The sequence below is a fragment of the Lepidochelys kempii genome, chromosome 10 (assembly GCF_965140285.1).
Source record: "Lepidochelys kempii isolate rLepKem1 chromosome 10, rLepKem1.hap1, whole genome shotgun sequence".
Classification (NCBI taxonomy): domain Eukaryota; kingdom Metazoa; phylum Chordata; order Testudines; family Cheloniidae; genus Lepidochelys; species Lepidochelys kempii.
Window position 1 is genome coordinate 68,800,954 of NC_136389.1, and position 19,077 is coordinate 68,820,030.

A 19,077-nucleotide genomic window follows, 5' to 3' on the forward strand; every position below is an offset into this window, starting at 1 on the left:
GTGTTCTTCAAGTGCCAAGGAAAAAATCCAAAATGATTGCAACACAGCATGTGTGTGATCCTAAATACACAGAGAGAAATAAAGAAATGCAAAATCAAGACCCCTGAAAATATATGTTACAAGTACTTTTAGATGTAATAAAACTTTTCATGCAAGCTAATTGGTGTGATTAGGAACCTCATTCTGTAAAATCATGAGGTAGAATAGGATGATTCTGCAATCAGCAAGATGAAAATAGCCAGAAAGGATGACCCCATTTGAGATCTCAGAAACTTTTGCAAAAATGTTGCATTTCATGCTTATAAAATGCCTGTAGGATGCCATTTTAAATCAAAATGCCAATGGACATCTGTACTGTTTTCATAACTTCTGCTACTACTGTACATTATGCCAGTCTAGCATGGTTTATTCACTACCAAGAGTCCATGTTGTCATTATTACACACATCTTGTAGCCTAGACAGTATAAAGACAAAGGCAACAAGGGTTGGGGAGTAGAAAGTGATGGTGTACAGAACCTGGAAGGTGAAGACAGGGAGTTTGAACATGCTGCCAGAGACAAGGGGAAACCAGTGGATGGGCTTAAAGAGGGAGTGACATGTATTAAGTGTCATGCAAGGAAGCTGATATTCACAGCAGCATTTTGCATGCACTGAAGAAGAGGATGAGAGGCAGGGACACCAGGAAGAAAGAGGAGGAGGGGAGAGAGGAGAGAATAAATGCTCATTGTGGTGCGAGGGAGAAGCCATTGTGAAAGCTTATCCTTCAGGTGATCTTTATAAAATTAAATTTGCCAAAATATTCTTTAGCTTGGGAATCAATTTATATAGCTGGTCACACTAATTATTCCTAGAGATTTGTTGAGGTATGAGTGGAAAATATTTACTCGTGATGGCCGGTACTGCAAACTAGTGTTTTAGTACTGAAGTGTAATTCATGCCAAATGTGTCATCATGCTTTAGTCATTGGAAGGAATTTATAACGGATGTCTACAGACCATTCTCAGTGAGCAAAATAACACATCACCCTAGTTAGACACATTTTAACTGAGCACTGTGGTTAAACTATATCAATAATACTTCCATCCTCAATAATGTGACAAAAAGAATAGAACAGTTGTGTAAAAGTTCTACGCAAAAGAGGAAGCAACTATCTCCAGTGGTTTGCATTTTTTGTTGGGTAATATCCAAGGAAAAAACAAGTTGACTCCGCTAGCAAGCAACAAAGATATTCAACACATCGTTGTCTTCAATGGGGCTGTGTTAGTTTGCTTGGTGGTGATTGTTGTTTGCAAAAATTGCCCACCATTGTTAACATTAATGTAGCTCCACCAGTGGTAGTAAACAGTGAGAGCTCTAGCGTAGACAAAGCTCCTGTGGCTGCCAGTATTTTTAGCACTGTCATTTAGACCTGCACTGAGCTGGGAAAGAATCTGCAACTGTGCAATCCCGCATCTGTCCAAACTGCTCTGATGGAGGTTGACGTAGCAAGGAATGCCACTGTGGCTGGCATGTTCCTGAGAAGCTTTGAAAAGCTGTTTATGAAATAGCTTTGATTAGAGATGTTAAATAGAAAAAACAGCACATATTAGGTCTATTATGTGGCAGACACTGCATATAGTGTAAATAAAGTGGGACCAGAATAATTTATTAATCCAGTGTGTCTCTATTTCTCTCCCAAACAGGAAATAGCGATTTCCTCGAGTCCAAAGTTTCCTGACTGCTTGGAAGTTCTGACAGTATGTAAGTCTGTATGTTCCTGAATAGGTGTATTGCTTGAAAAAATATTTATTTATTTATTTATATTGCAATAGCACCTAGACACCTCAATTTGGGATTAGAGCTCTGTTGTGGAATAGATAGTGTAGACACACAAAACAAAAAGACAATCCATATCATCAAAGAATTTACTTGTTTATAGAGAACATGCTGATTTTCATCATAAAACAACAGGACAGAACTAATTTATGAACTTTTGATATATATGTATATCTCTCTTTATTTGTTCTATTTAGCTATTTATTTATTGATATTACACTTGTGCCGATCACTATAGTAATGACAAGTCTTGAGTCTTTTCATATTTTGATCGTTTGCCGTATCAACAAAGGATTTTGTGAGAAAGTATCAGGGCTGTGAGTTCAGGAAATTGAAAAACAGAGTCTGTCAATTGTATTAAACCCTTCTTTTAACCTTCACTTGAAACATGAAAACCACATATTCCCAATACTGAGGAAAAATTGTAAAAGTCTCTAATCCATCCCATCAGTTTTTCTACGGTTAAAATTTATCAGCTGCTGGTTTCGGTGATTACTCCTTTAAGAGTCCTGGGCGGGGAATTAATTACTGGTTTTGAGAATTAATTAACTAGTGTTTTTTTTTTTTACAAGTCTATCTAAATTGCCTAGTTTGCCCTGGAGTGATTTACAGGTAACAGGTCCTTCGGTGGTGCAATGCACGTCACTGAAAGACTGGTTGGCATCTTATAAACTGTGGTTAATTATAGTAGACTGTGTTTAGTGCCAGTAATTTTTGTGAAACGTTTCTGGAATACTGCTTATTGCTTTTTCCCTTATTGTCTGGCTATGTAGATACAGTTCACCCACTAGCTGTATGATCTGTTTCTACCACTTGCAGCCCCACTTATCCCCCCTATGTTTTTTTTTTTTATCCTGCTTTATTATGGAATAAAAACCCCTCAGGTGACTGAATGATTTATGGGATTGACAATGGGGCCATTATCTATTGGTCCCCTGTATTTTCAATTCTAGACTGTCAGGCCAGAGCAGATCTAAGGGCGATGAATGGGAAGGCAAGTTGCACTAGTCAGCCATATCATCTGATAGTGCTGAAAACTGCCTGATTTATGGGATTGACAACGGACTACATGCTCCAAATATCAATCCCATGTGTCGTTCAGTCCCCTGTGATATTTTTTACAGAGTTTTCACATCTTGGTCACTGGTTCAGATTTGGGCCAAGTCCAATGACAAAAGACATGAATATCTGATGTTGTTCTTTGGCCCTTTGTAAAATGGGCACTGTCCAGCTCCCATAGGACAGATTTTCTCCATCGCAACAAACATCATCAAAATTAGCACTCTTACTAGCAGTCTCAGTAGAGAGGCGAGCATTAACTAAGACGCAAAGGTGCTGGTGTGGGAGAAGTGTACACGACCACTGCCTTGCTGCATATGTTAAAGGAGAACTTGGGCCCTAATGCTATATTGCCAACATCTTTCATCAGCACTTAATTCACTCAGAAACATTAAACTCCAGACACTGAGCAGCCCAATTTAAAGAAACCTCTGTTTACCCTCCATCTCTGATCACATCATGAATCTGCAGGTTTGTTTACCTCAAGCTGCACAGCAAGTCAGGTTTTTTATTTTTTTTTTTAATTATTATTTTGGGCTATAGCTTAGACTGAGAAAATCCAAACACCCAATTTACTGTGTGATCCAATGTAAACAAACCCAGGGTACACACATGTTATGAAAGCAGATGATGCGCATCCACTGATTTATTTATACTGGATCGGGCAGTAATATGAGTGTCCTTTCTGAAGCACTATTTTTAGCTACTGAAAAGATTATTTTTTTAAATAATTGTAGTTGTAAAATGAACACCTTCTTGGTAGATCTGTTTTTTATATTTTTAATTTTGACATTGTCTCTTTATGTTATAGATGGACCTTTGCACAGTTTAACTAGGGAACAAGGTACCGTCATGTGGCTTTTGTGCTTGAAGAAAGCAAAATAGGAATTCTATGATCCATGTTTTTGTATTCATTGTAGTGCCACATTAAGGTGCATTAGTGAGATAAGCACTCAAAGTGGTGGAGAGTAGGAAAGAAAAGACAGGAGTTAATTCAGGGAGCACAGCTATTCTCCTTCTAATACAAAGTAAAATCATGATAGTGTGGGCAGTTTGGATTTAAACATTGACCTTGAACCTCTTCTTTATGATTTTCCTTTATGGGCAAGCAGCAAGCCCACAATTTTCAAGATTAGGGGAGAAACTTCTGGCCCCCATTGAAGTCAATCAGAGTTTTGCCATTGACAAAATATTACAGGGGACTGTCAGTGGGACCAGGATTTTACCCTGCGTGCATAATGTTGGGTAGATAAATAACTGGTCTGATTTTTCAAACGTGCTGAGCACCCACAGCTATATCTGTCTAGTGTGTATGTAGTATTTGAACAGATGGACATTTGAAAACTGTCATGTTCACAAACAGGCAATTAGTCGATTCTGTTTTTGAATCCTTCTTCAAATAATTACTAAAAGTCAGTTTTGTTGTCTCCTGATAGAAGAGCAACAGCTACATCTGTCTTTGCAAACCCATTTTGGCTATGAATTTCCTCTTTAGCAGGAAGTCCCCTGTAAGGGGAGTCTCCCACCCAGTCATAAAGTCGGGAAGGGACACACCCGACCTATCCAAAACCCCTGGACTCAAGTATGTTGAAAGTTCACAATTTGGAAAGATAAACATCACAAAGACACAATGGAACTGTCTCATCCTCCAAAATTCCCATATTCATCACTCATTGCCATTCTCATCATTCCGCCTCTCCTCCCTGTTTTATGGTGCAAAGGTTATTCTTTTAAATAGGAAGAAGAGAGCAAAATTTCACTAATGCAGGAATCAATCAATCTGTGCAGAAGCTATTTTTAAAACTGTGTTTAGAATAGCCCACACTTTTTTCCTGAAACTTGTTCAAGATCATCATTCCCATGGCACAACATTGTGTTTGTGCATGTGTAACTCCTTTAGTGTGCTTTAGAGTTCAGAGGGAATATTAGTTCCATATGATCTACCAGTTGCTAAAATGATCATAGTGTTGTCATTCTAAATCATAAAATGAAACATCACAAATTAGTGCTTACAAATTAACACCAAAGGCACAAACTTATAACTGGAAATGATGTGCAAAGCTGGAGAAAAGCAATTTTCAGATAAAGTTTCTGAATGTGGGGGAAGGAAGTTAATATTTATAAGAGCCCATATGTATGATATAAATAATATTGAAAATATCTGGGGGCATCTCCTCACTTGGTGTAAATCATCAGAGCTCCACTGAAGTCAGTGCAACTGTGACGATTGGCACTGACTGAGAATCTGTCCACTAATGTTGAAAAAAAGCATAGACTTTATTTTTATAATGTAATGTAAATATAATGTAAAAACTATTATAAGGATTCATTTGTATGCCATTTGCATTTACCTGATCATTAAGGCAATCTTCATTTTATGTCCAAATGATCAATACACGCAGAGTACAAACACAGGACTTCCCAAATCAGATGTATGTATTGCAGCAAAATCTCTGTTTTACGAGACTGAATGGATTATACTAAGGTAGGTCAGCCAGGTTACAATTGGCTCCTTACCTGTATGTACTGGCAGTAAGCAAGGGATGTCATTCTTTCTGGCTTCTAAGAACTGAAAAGAAATTAAATAAATGACTTGTAATCTGGTCTTTGCACCCCAGAAAACCCAGTGATCAGTGTAAATGAGGGCAAACACATTGGAATGAAAAGGAACTCTTACTGGAAAATAATTTTTGATCGATAGTCCCAAATTATCCCTACAAGTGGAGATCAATAACACTGAACTTCTCTACTCTGTTAATTAAAAATGTCTAAAATGTGCCATGTCTTTTCATATAAAATCTCTATCTGACCTCTCATTACAATTCTCTTCCAATTTGCCCTCAAATCTGCAGATCACAAGCCCGCTTTAGAGACTCTACATGATTTTTCATTTACACCTCCTCTCGTCTACCATTGCAAAAGTTATTAACTGACTGAACCCTTTTTGCTGGTAGCATGCTGAGGAAGTGGCATCCTGATAGTAGAAGACAACACAGAAAAGAGGGGATGTCTAAATGCTAGCACCTTAGTGGGGATGTTCCTGCACAAAATGACACTTAGGTATGCATGAAACAACCATTTGTGTACTTATCTGCTGATCCAGATGCAGGACAGAGTCCTACTTAGATGCCCTGTTTGAAAACTGGGCTCTTGCAGACATTTTTGTAAAAAGGCTTATGATAGTGCGCATTACTATTAACAACCAAAAATCTCCATGACTAGCTAAGCTTTTTCTGCGTTTGTCATCTTCACATTTTTGTAATGTTTCATATTTGTAAAAAAAAAATTCATATTTATAACAGGAAAACTCCACTTTAACTTGGACCTTTGGATCTTTTATGTTTTGTTACACTGTGGCATGGTTTGGTGTTCATTTATATTTTCAGCATTTGCTTTTTGGTTTGAAGACTGTTCCATAATGGCACCGTGCTTAGTGCTTGAACAGATACATAACTTGTATTTTCCTTTATGTTGGCCAGGTCTGTGCCCTGCTCCACCCCAACAGTATAATTTCTGAGAAATTACCCTAGCAGCAAATATTCGACATGAATTAGTAATCCATTTTTCAAGCTAGTATCGAGTTTTGTGCAGGGACACCTGTTGGAGCCTGGTATTGTGTATACATGGCTAAAAAACTGACTGCTGCCCTCTAGTGGTTGATATAAGGTTCAATGATGAAACAGTTCAACAAGACAGACCTCCATGTTAGTGAGTCATATTGGGCATACGGTCACGAGGGACATGGCATTAGATAGAAATCCAACAACCATCTTTTAATCCTGTCATTATTAGGTGGACCTGCAGCCTTGAGGGAAGGGGTATAGACAGGAAGGTAGAGAACAAGTGACGAGAACGAGGCAACTTCAAGCACGGGGGTGGGGGGCACACGCTTCTCTTTTAAAATATTACCAAGGAAAGAATAAGTATGGAGTCATATATTTCTAAAAGTAGATGTCAGCCTGGTCTCTGTTGCTTTTTTCCCTTCTTCTTTCTGAGCTTTAAAAGACCCTTGGCTGTATTTTGTTGCACAACCAACTAAGCGAACATGAAAGTTACCAAACAGTCCCTCCCCCACCTCCCAGGTATGTTTACACATGCAGGAAAAAATCACCTGGTAAAATTTATACCATAGTATTACAATTTATTTATACTCTCAAGGCAGGGTGTAATTCAGCAGGGCTGTAGACTGTTTTCAAAAGGCCTATACAGGCTGAGTAAAGGCTGCTTGCCTGAGGAAGAGGGGCAGGTCAGACCCAGGCTTTGCATTGTTTAATTAAAGCATCAGTATTTAAAAAGAAAATAATTGTTTGCAAGATTTTTTATCTTTTATTTCGCTATCCTCCCACACCCAGCATTCACCAGATTGGGCCATTTATATTGGTCTTGTGCTGATCTGTTCTGGCTTCTGACTGTCTTGTCGATGGATTTGGCTTCTTTCTCTATTATTCTACATCATGCTTCTCTAGTTGCCCTCTTTTTCTGTTTCCAGGTGCTGTCCATATTATCACTTGTAATGGAAGTCATATTGGAGGCGTCTTTAAAGCATATCCTAAGTATGTCCATAATCGTCATCCTACCATATTTGATGCTTTAGATTGGTTTGATCTACTTAGAATTTCTGATGTTGCAAGAAATTTTTCCAATGGACTCTGAAGATCTCTGACAGGCATTTACTTTGAAATGAGTTGATCTTCGTATCAATTTCTATTGAAGATTTCCATGATTCGACCCTGCGTTGCATAAGAGAAACTGAAGATTTCCTGGACGGATGTCAGGATAGGCTTCTATGGGCACAAGGTTCTGAAGATTCAGAGCAGGCTGCACATTGGGGACAGAAGGATGGTGAAGAAATTTGGCATCATGTGACCTCCAGAAGAAAAATGGGGAACATCCATGTACCAGCAGCACAGATACAGGTAAGTAACCATTTTCATGTTCTCTCCACAGGTACTAATGCAGAGAGTGGACCAGATGATACGTCTGAGGGAAGGGAACAGAAGGAGACTCCGCTGATTGGAAGGTATGAGATGTACTGTTCAAGGATGGGGGTTCCACAACCACCACTCCCAAGAGAAGGAGGCGGGTGGTGGTGGTCGGGGACTCTCTCCTCAGGGGGACTGAGTCATCTATCTGCCGCCCCGACTGGGAAAACCGAGAAGTCTGCTGCTTGCCAGGAGCTAAGATTCGCGATGTGATGGAGAGACTGCCGAGACTCATCAACTCCTCAAATCGCTACCCCTTCCTGCTTCTCCATGTGGGCACCAATGATACTGCCAAGAATGACCTTGGGCGGATCACTGCGGACTGCGTGGCTCTGGGAAGAAGGATAAAGGAGTTTGAGGTGCAAGTGGTGTTCTCGTCCATCCTCCCCATGGAAGGAAAAGGCCTGGGTAGAGACCGTTGAATCGTGGAAGTCAACGAATGGCTATGCAGGTGTGTCGGAGAGAAGGCTTTGGATTCTTTGACCATGGGATGGTGTTCCAAGAAGGAGTGCTAGGCAGAGACGGGCTCCACCTAATGAAGAGAGGGAAGAGCATCTTCGCAAGCAGGCTGGCTAACCCAGTGAGGAGGGCTTTAAACTAGGTTCACCGGGGGAAGGAGACCAAAGCCCTGAGGTAAGTGGGGAAGTGGGATACCGGGAGGAGGCACGAGCAGGAGCGCGTGAGAGGGGAGGGCTCCTGCCTCATACTGAGAAAGAGGGGCGATCAGCAGGTTACCTTAAGTGCCTATATACAAATGCACGAAGCCTGGGAAACAAGCAGGGAGAACTGGAAGTCCTGGCACAGTCAAGGAATTATGATGTGATTGGAATAACAGAGACTTGGTGGGATAACTCACATGACTGGAGTACTGTCATCGATGGATATAAGCTGTTCAGGAAGGGCAGAAAAGGTGGGGGAGTTGCACTGTATGTAAGGGAGCAGTATGACTGCTCAGAGCTCAAGTATGAAACTGCAGAAAAACCTGAGAGTCTCTGGATTAAGTTTAGAAGTGTGAGCAACAAGGGTGATGTCGTGGTGGGAGTCTGCTATAGACCACCAGACCAGGGGGATGAGGTGGACGAGGCTTTCTTCTGGCAACTCGCAGAAGTTACTAGATCGCAGGCCCTGGTTCTCATGGGAGACTTCAATCACCCTGATATCTGCTGGGAGAGCAATACAGCGGTGCACAGGCAATCCAGGAAGTTTTTGGAAAATGTAGGGGACAATTTCCTGGTGCAAGTGCTGGAGGAACCAACTAGGGGCAGAGCTCTTCTTGACCTACTGCTCACAAACCAGGAAGAATTAGTAGGGGAAGCAAAAGTGGATGGGAACCTGGGAGGCAGTGACCATGAAATGGTCGAGTTCGGGATCCTAACACAAGGAAGAAAGGAGAGCAGCAGAATACAGACCCTGGACTTCAGAAAAGCAGACTTTGATTCCCTCAGGGAACTGATGGGCACGGTCCCCTGGGAGAATCACATGAGGGGGAAAGGCGTCCAGGAGAGCTGGCTGTATTTTAAAGAATCCTTATTGAGGTTACAGGGACAAACCATCCCGATGTGTAGAAAGAATAGTAAATATGGCAGGCGACCAGCTTGGCTTAACAGTGAAATCCTTGCTGCTCTTAAATACAAAAAAGAAGCTTACAAGAAGTGGAAGATTGGACAAATGACCAGGGATGAGTATAAAAATATTGCTCGGGCTTGCAGGAATGAAACCAGGAAGGCCAAATCACACCTGGAGTTGCAGCTAGCAAGAGATGTTAAGAGTAACAAGAAGGGTTTCTTCAGGTATGTTAGCAACAAGAAGAAAATCAAGGAAAGTGTGGGCCCCTTACTGCATGAGGGAGGAAACCTCGTGACAGAGGATGTGGAAAAAGCTAATGTACTCAATGCTTTTTTTGCCTCTGTCTTCACGAACAAGGTCAGCTCCCAGACTACTGCACTGGGCAGCACAGCATGGGGAGGAGGTGACCAGCCCTCTGTGGAGAAAGAAGTGGTTCGGGACTATTTAGAAAAGCTGGACGAGCACAAGTCCATGGGGCCGGATGCGTTGCATCCGAGAGTGCTGAAGAAGTTGGCGGATGTGATTGCAGAGCCATTGGCCATTGTCTTTCAAAACTCATAACGATCGGGGGAGGTCCCAGATAACTGGAAAAAGGCTAATGTAGTGCCCATCTTTAAAAAAGGGAAGAAGGAGGATCCTGGGAATTACAGGCCAGTCAGCCTCACCTCAGTCCCTGGAAAAATCATGAAGCAGGTCCTCAAGGAATCAATTCTGAAGCACTTAGAGGAGAGGAAAGTGATCAGGAACAGTCAGCATGGATTCACCAAGGGCAAGTCATGCCTGACTAATCTAATTGCCTTCTATGATGAGATAACTGGTTCTGTGGATGAAGGGAAAGCAGTGGACGTGTTGTTCCTTGACTTTAGCAAAGCTTTTGAAATGGTCTCCAACAGTATTCTTGCCAGCAAGTTAAAGTAGTATGGGCTGGATGAATGGACTATAAGGTGGATAGAAAGCTGGCTAGATTGTCGGGCTCAACGGGTAGTGATCAATGGCTCCATGTCTGGTTGGCAGCCGGTATCAAGTGGAGTGCCCCAGGGGTCGGTCCTGGGGCCGGTTTTGTTCAATATCTTCATTAATGATCTGGAGGATGGTGTGGATTGCACCCTCAGCAAGTTTGCAGATGACACTAAACTGGGAGGAGTGGTTGATACGCTGGAGGGTAGGGATAGGATATAGAGGGACCTAGACAAATTGGAGGATTGGGCCAAAAGAAATCTGATGAGGTTCAACAAGGACAAGTTTAGAGTCCTGCACTTAGGACAGAAGAATCCAATGCACCGCTACAGACTAGGGACCAAATGGCTCGGCAGCAGTTCTGCAGAAAAGGACCTAGGGGTGACAGTGGACGAGAAGTTGGATATGCCGTTGTTGCCAAGAAGGTCAATGGCATTTTGGGATGTATAAGTAGGGGCATTGCCAGCAGATCGAGGGACGTGATCGTTCCCCTCTATTCGACATTGGTGAGGCCTCATCTGGAGTACTGTGTCCAGTTTTGGGCCCCACACTACAAGAAGGATGTGGAAAAATTTGAAAGAGTCCAGCGGAGAGCAACAAAAATGATTAGGAGACTGGAACACATGACTTATGAGGAGAGACTGAGGGAACTGGGGATGTTTAGTCTTCAGAAGAGAAGAATGAGGGGGGATTTGATAGCTGCTTTCAACTACCTGAAAGGGGGTTCCAAAGAGGATGGCTCTAGACTGTTCTCAGTGGTACCAGATGACAGAACAAGGAGTAATGGTCTCAAGTTGTAGTGGGGGAGATTTAGGTTGCATATTAGGAAAAACTTTTTCACTAGGAGGGTGGTGAAACACTGGAATGCGTTACCTAGGGAGGTGGTGGAATCTTCTTCCCTAGAAGTTTTTAAGGTCAGGCTTGACAAAGCCCTGCTTGGGATGATTTAGTTGGGGATCGGTCCTGCTTTGAGCAGGGGGTTGGACTGGATGACCTCCTAAGGTCCCTTCCAACCCTGATATTCTATGATTCGGTTCCACAAAGGGCAGACGTGATGCCAGTGTTAAAAATTCATATTTTTGTCCGTGCCAATCATGCTACTTTGCCAAATCTTTTCAAGTTTATGTAAGTTGTTTGCTGCTTTTGATGATCATTTTTTGACATCTATCATGGCGTCACCATCATTGCACATCTCACTCCCTAGGTCAGTAAAATGACTTATTTCTTCTAGTGTTTCTTCATCCATTCTAATGGTTCCTTTAGGGACAGTGATAGTGATATATTTTCTCTTCCCCTTGTTGATGAACGAATCAATTTGTTTTGCTGTATCTGCCAAAAGCTGTGTCTTTTCTTCCATTAAGCAATGTGTTGAACTAAATTGGACAATGTCATCAGCAAAAACAAGGTCATCCAATTGTGCTTTATCATTTGTCCGTAAAATTCCTTGGTTGCTTCTGCAGTTACTTTCTTCATGACATAGTCAGTAATGAATGCAAACAATAGTGGGGACAGAACACGCTCTTGCCTTACTCCAGTTGTCACTGCAAACAATTGGCTGATGTTGTCACAATCTTTGACTGAACATTCAGCATTAACCTATAGATTAATGTTTCCCAAACTTACAACAGTTGTGTACCCCTTTTGAGACATTTGTCTTACCGGCGTACCCCTTCTCCAGTGAAGATAATTCGGGGGTGGGGGTGGTAGCCACATTTTTATAACACACTCCTAATTCATTTCATTCTGGATTAAACGTTTATTAGAAATAAATACAAAATTATATTACATACAGTTGAAACAAAAATTTTAATAGGAATAAGTTTTTATATATAGAAATAGTACTAGAAATAATTAAAATAATTGAAGCGAATCAACAGTCTGGCAGAACAGCGTGTGTGTGTGGTGTGTGTGTGTATATATGTATGTATATATATGGTGAATTCGTATCATTCTGAAATTTAAAATACGCTGGTTTGGTTAGGTTAGTGAAGAAAGCACTAGTTTTATACTTACTATTTCGGTATTGAAAAATTTTCAGTACAAACCAAACTATTCAGTGTGAGGGATGGAACTGCTTTTGACCAGACACTATCATAGGGACATCTGGCTCGATGTTTGTGATCTTAAGACGAAGATGGGGCTCCACGTCAATAAGACTATTTGGTTATTTTGTTTTGATGCCAAGCAGTGCAGAGAATCCAATCTTGCACAAATACGAGGTGGGAAAAGGCAGAAGATACTTGACAGCTTTGTCCGATAGAGCTGGATATTCGGAGCTAACCCCCAACCAAAATGACGTCAGTGTATTTTGCTCAAATTTTGTTTTCAGAAAGCTATCTGAAGCCAGCTCCAAGAGCTGCTGTTCTTCTGAAGCAGAGAGGTTATTTGGCAATGTTTGAACATTGATGATAAAAGGGTTCCTTATTCATTCAAAGGTGCCGTCCGTTTCAGAGAAATACTTACCAAGATCTTTCTGCAAGCTTTCCAAATGCTGCTTCATGGTTTGCAACACATCACTATCAAGTTCGTTAGTCAAGTTTATTACTAAGTCATGAAGAGACGGAAAGGAATCCAGTTCACGACGACTAAGACGTTTATGCCACAGTTTCAATTTTGCCACCATGGCGCTCACTCTGTCTTGAACATGGAATATGGATATGAGTTTCCCTTGCAAGGATAGATTGAGGTTGTTTAAATGTGCAAAGATATATACAATATATGCTAGTTTGCATAGCCATTTCCGGTTGTCTATACGGTCTCGCAGGTTAAAGGTTTCATCTAAAAAAACTTTCAGTTCTTCTCGCAGCTCAAACAGGCGATTCAGCGATTTCACTTTTCCACGTGAAAGCCAACGCACTTCAGTAAGAAATAGGAGTTGTATGTAATCGCTGCCCATCTAATCACAGAGCTGAGAAAACAGCCAGGCATTCAGAGGGCGGCCTTTCACAAAATTGATTATTTTCACAGCTTCATGTAGCACTTGCTGTAGATCTGCCTGCATGTTCTGGGTGGCGAGTGCTTCCCTGTGAATGCAACAATGAGTCAATTTTGCTTCTGGCGCAACAGCTTGAATACGTGCAACAACTCCTTTCTTCGAACCAATCATGGCTCTGGTGCCATCCGTGCTTATTCCAACACAATGACTTCAATCCAAGTTACTGTTTTTGATAAAGTCATCAATAACTTTAAAAATAGCACAATCTATAGCTTTGCTAGCCTTGTCTCCAATCATCACTTGCACCATTACTTTGGCTGCAGGTTTTACTAATGTGTCACCAATCACTTCAGCAGCTCCAGACTGTGCAATTAAGTACACCACACTATATGAAGCTTCCAAAGCTTTCATATTTTCACCTCCCATCACATTACAAATTGTTTTCTGGGACTTCTGGAGATCTTTGACCTATTTTTGAAGAAGGCTACAGGTTTTCCCTCATATTCTTTGTTTGCTATTGAGATGGCATTTTAGGCTGGATGGTTTCATACTTTCATTTGTGAGAGTCTTGTAACAAATCACACATAGTGGAACAGGCTCCACCTCATCGCCAGTCCACGAAAATCCAAGTTTAAGATATTCTTCAACATAGTTGCAGGCTTTTTTCTTTTTTTTGCAGCTGATACGTTCAATAAAGTTACAGATGGTTCACACGGTTCACTAATTTTATTGTCACAATTGTCTGATGTAGCCATATCACTGCATTTTTTCGCATAATTATCACTAACATTCGCATTTCCTTCATAATTTTCTTTTGTACATTTCAAACTTCCCGTTTTTAGCCAGCGATCCATTGTAAATGGGTTTAACAAAGAGAAATTTTGTATAAATTTTGTATGTACTTGCTATGATCTTTAGATTACTACAAGTAGTTTATTCACTTTTATTTGTCAGTATGACTTCTGCGCATGCCACAAAGGCAAGTGTATTGCCCGAGTGGTGGTAACACGCACATGTGGTTTGCGTCAGCTCTGCTGTGCTATTAGATGTTACTGAACACGTCATCATATTAGTTTACAATGTAAACCTGTGTGTATTTCTACTGTACAAGTGCACACCATTCTTATATATTAAATTTTAGTGAATTATTTTCTGCTGCTAAAAAAAAAAACTATGATAAAGTAAAATAAAAAATTCTGCCGCGTACCCTTTGAAACCCTTTCACGTACCACCAGGGGTACGCATACCACACTTTGGGTAATACTGCTATAAATCCTTGATTATTCTATTATTTTTGCTGGCATTCTGTAGTATGCCATAATTTTCCAAACACTCTCTATGTATGCTGTCAAAGGCCTTCTGGAAATCTATAGAATTTATTGCAAGAGGGGTTTTCCACTCCACACTTTGTTCTAATATGTCTGAGAGCATTATGGTCTGGACATGGTCTCGGTTGTCTGAACCCTGCTTGTTTCTGTCTAACCTGAATGTCTACCTAGCTTAAAAAACAAACAAACAAAAGACATGGGGAACATATGTTGTGTGTATATATAGAGAAGAAGAAATGAACAACTTAATCAAGGCAGGAAAATATTTTTAATATTTTAAATTAGACTATGAAAGTAGAAACAATTTATTTTTAAAAACTGCTGTTTCAGTTCTCGGCATTCTTAGGTCATTCACTATTCTTGTGACAGACATTTTAACCCAATCACTGACAGTGACTCACATTTGTTTTGTACTTGTGTGGACAAAGGCTCAAAACGTTTGGGGGTATGGAAGGAATGATTCTTGCTGCATTGCTGTAGTCTGCTTCTAATATTAGAACAGAGTGAGCAGTTCACTTCCTGGAGACCTCAACTAGCTTTGTGTTCTCCAGCGTTTTTCATTGGTATCAGACATGTGGAATAAATTATTATAAGTTGCTTGTTAATGTTGAGTACCACCAGGATTTGTAATACTTAATCCTTTTATTCCAGTGGTCTGTGAAGTCTGAATAAAGCAAAATACTGTTACATCACTGGTTTTCATTAAAATTAATACTCTTATGTGAAAGTATTATTTAGTAAAAAGAAAAGGAGTACTTGTGGCACCTTAGACTAACAAATTTATTTGAGCATAAGCTTTCGTGAGCTACAGCTGAAGTGCTGTAGCTCACGAAAGTTTATGCTCAAATAAATTTGTTAGTCTCTAAGGTGCCACAAGTACTCCTTTTCTTTTTGCGAATACAGACTAACACGGCTTGTCAAGGTTCCTCCCCCACTCTGAACTCTAGGGTACAGATGTGGGGACCTGCATGAAAAACCTCCTAAGCTTATCTTCACCAGCTTAGGTCAAAACTTCCCCAAGGTACAAAATATTACATCCGTTATCCTTGGACTGGCCGCTACCACCACCAAACTAATACTGGTTACTGGGGAAGAGCTGTTTGGACGCGTCCTTCCCCCCAAAATACTTCCCAAAACCTTGCACCCCACTTCCTGGACAAGGTTTGGTAAAAAGCCTCACCAATTTGCCTAGGTGACTACAGACCCAGACCCTTGGATCTTAAGAACAATGAACAATCCTCCCAACACTTGCACCCCCCCTTTCCTGGGAAATGTTGGATAAAAAGCCTCACCAATTTGCATAGGTGACCACAGACCCAAACCCTTGGATCTGAGAACAATGAAAAAGCATTCAGTGTTTTACAAGAAGACTTTTAATAAAAAATAGAAGTAAATAGAAATAAAGAAATCCCCCCTGTAAAATCAGGATGGTAGATATCTTACAGGGTAATTAGATTCAAAAACATAGAGAACCCCTCTAGGCAAAACCTTAAGTTACAAAAAAGATACACAGACAGAAATAGTTATTCTATTCAGCACAATTCTTTTCTCAGCCATTTAAAGAAATCATAATCTAACACATACCTAGCTAGATTACTTACTAAAAGTTCTAAGACTCCATTCCTGGTCTATCCCCGGCCAAGACGACTACAGACAGACACAGACCCTTTGTTCTCTCCCTCCTCCCAGCTTTTGAAAGTATCTTGTCTCCTCATTGGTCATTTTGGTCAGGTGCCAGCGAGGTTACCTTTAGCTTCTTAACCCTTTACAGGTGAGAGGAGCTTTCCCCTGGCCAGGAGGGATTTCAAAGGGGTTTACCCTTCCCTTTATATTTATGACACGGCTGCTACTCTGAAACCTATTATTTAGTGTAATTATGGAATATAACTTTATATGTTATAAGCTTTAGGAACATGGCAGTTATTCTTGTGTACTAGGATAGTGCACTGTGTAATTCTGTGTAATTCATGGGCACCAAAAGTGATATTAGAAAAGTTTAAGGTTATAACGAAGGTTTCAGAAAACCTGGATTTGTGCTGGAAATGGCCCACCTGATGATCACTTTAGATAAGCTATTACCAGCAGGACAGTGGGGTGGGAGGAGGTATTGTTTCATATTCTCTGTGTATATATAAAGTCTGCTGCAGTTTCCACGGTATGCATCCGATGAAGTGAGCTGTAGCTCACGAAAGCTCATGCTCAAATAAATTGGTTAGTCTCTAAGGTGCCACAAGTACTCCTTTTCTTAAAGCTCTTTTAGTAACTCTGTTGACTTATTCTGTATTTTCATGGTGTGATGGGGTGTACCTGGACTTTGCTGCTCCCTGCAGGAGGCCCTACAGTCTTACTACACCCTGCCCCAGAAAAGGAGCAGCAAAGGTGGGTCCTCCAGGCCTGCCTGGAGAGGGCTCCCAGGGCCCAGATAAAAGGAACTGCAGGGCTTTAGCAGGTCAGTTCCTGGCTGGGACCATGGGATGGGGTAGGGTGCGGTGTGGTGCAATGCTACTCTTTGGCCAGAGAAGCTTGAGTTTGGTTCTGCTGCATCTGCGTAAGCTGGGACAGACTGGACCTGAGAGCTTTAACCCTGAGGTAAGGGGTGAAGATAAAGGGGCCACGTGAGAAAAGGCCCAGGTGCGAAGCAGCAACAAATTGAAGTGAGCACTATGTGGCTTCTGTTTATAGGATCCCTGGTTTGGAACCCAGAGGAGTGGGTGGGCGGGCTGACTTTACCCGCTAGCCACTGGTGAAGTGATGTAAACCCTGAAAAGGGGACCAGACTCACTTGAATGCCTGAGCAAAAGGCTGAATTTAAAGGGCCCAAAGCTGGGGCTGAAGACCCTGGTGAGGGCAGATAGTTTTGTTGGGCTTGTATTATCCCAGAAGGGGTTCATTTGGACTTTGTGACCTGGGCTGAGGGTTAAATCATTGAAGACCCCACCAAGATTAGCTGAGAACCGCAGGGGGCTCCAGGAGCAGGAAAAGGACTGCAGTACTGCACTCAGCTGCAAAGAGGTGCTCAAAAGGTGAGTGCCCCCGTTACACAGGGAGATACCTGAAAGCAGAATTTGCTCCCTCAGTTCTCTGTTTTATGGGTAATTTTATTTCTATTTCCATATTTATGCTCCTTGTTTACATAGTTTAAGGTACATTTACAAACATTATTTTTTGGATAGTTGGCCAAGCTACCAAAGGCCTTACTTGATGACGTTTCTATTTATCTGTATGCAACATGATGGCTTTTGAATGCTGCATCTGATCAATTCAAAAATGTTAGGGATTTCATCTAAAAAAAAAAAAAGAATTGGAAAAAGTACAGAGAAAGGCAACAAAAATGATTAGGGCTATGGAACAGCTTCCATATGAGGAGAGATTAAAAAGACTGGGCCTGTCCACCTTAGAAAAGAGAGGACTAGGAGGGGATATGATCGAGGTCTATATAATCATGGAGAAAGTGAATAGGGAGATGTTATTTACCCCTTCATGTAACACAAGAACCAGGGGTTACCTGTTGAAATTAACAGGCAGCAGGTTTAAAACAAACAATAGGAAGTATTTCTTTACACAACACACAGTCAACTGTGGAACTTTTTTCCCGTGGGATGTTGTGAAGGCCAAAAGTATAAGTGGGTTCAAAAAAGAATTAGATGAATTCATGGAGAAGAGGTCCATCTATGGCTATTAGCCAAGATGGTCAGGGATGCAACCACATGCTCTGGGTATCCCTAAGCCTCCAACTGCCAGAAACATCTGTGTCTGACAGTGGCCAGTCCCATAAGACTATATGGACCATTGGTCTGTCCAGTGCAGCCATTCTTATGGAATGTTTTGGGCATCAGGTTCCTGGCATGTGGCAGGAGAGAATGAGGTTGCGGGGGACACAGAACCCCTGGCATCAGGGAGAAGGTGGAGTGGTGTGTAGGGACTCTCTGAAATAGAGAGAACTGGGAGGTGGCACACCAGGAGATTGTAGGGGAAATGGCAGGAGGCCTTCGTGTGTGCAATGAGTTTGGTCTATAGTAGCAACTAAGAGTATGTCTGCATTGCAGCTGGGAGCATCCTTCATAGCCCAAGTAGATGCGGATGTTGCAGCATGCATGGCTGCTTGGGCTAGCTGCTCATGTCTTATCCCCTGGGTGTGAGCTCAGGGTGGCTAGCCCAAATCACTGCCCATGCCACAATGTCCACATTGCTATTTTTAGCATGCTAATTCAAGTAGAACTAGCATGAGTCTGTCTTCCTGGGCTGGAGGCTACGCTTCCAGCTGCAATGTAGACACACCCAACATATGCAACCCTCGAATAAAGTAAAGATCCCTAGCCATGGGTGTGTTGAAGACAGTGAACATCAACAAAGGTATCTTCTAAAATCAGCAAAACTCATTTTTCCAGAAGTCTTTTCTTTCTCGCTTCATTTAAATTTAACACAGCTGGCATG

At 41.4% G+C, this 19,077-nt stretch overlaps 1 long non-coding RNA gene across 7 annotated transcripts in view; it reads left to right on the top strand.

Annotated features, from left to right (window-relative positions):
- The window catches only part of LOC140895011 (uncharacterized), a 104,289-nt gene that overhangs the window by 12,255 nt on the left and 72,957 nt on the right, over positions 1-19,077 (top strand). For all 7 annotated transcript variants that reach the window (XR_012154033.2, XR_012154028.2, XR_012154029.2 and 4 more), the window contains exon 2: positions 1,684-1,741. This is a non-coding gene — a long non-coding RNA (uncharacterized LOC140895011). The remainder of the gene's footprint in view (positions 1-1,683; positions 1,742-19,077) is intronic.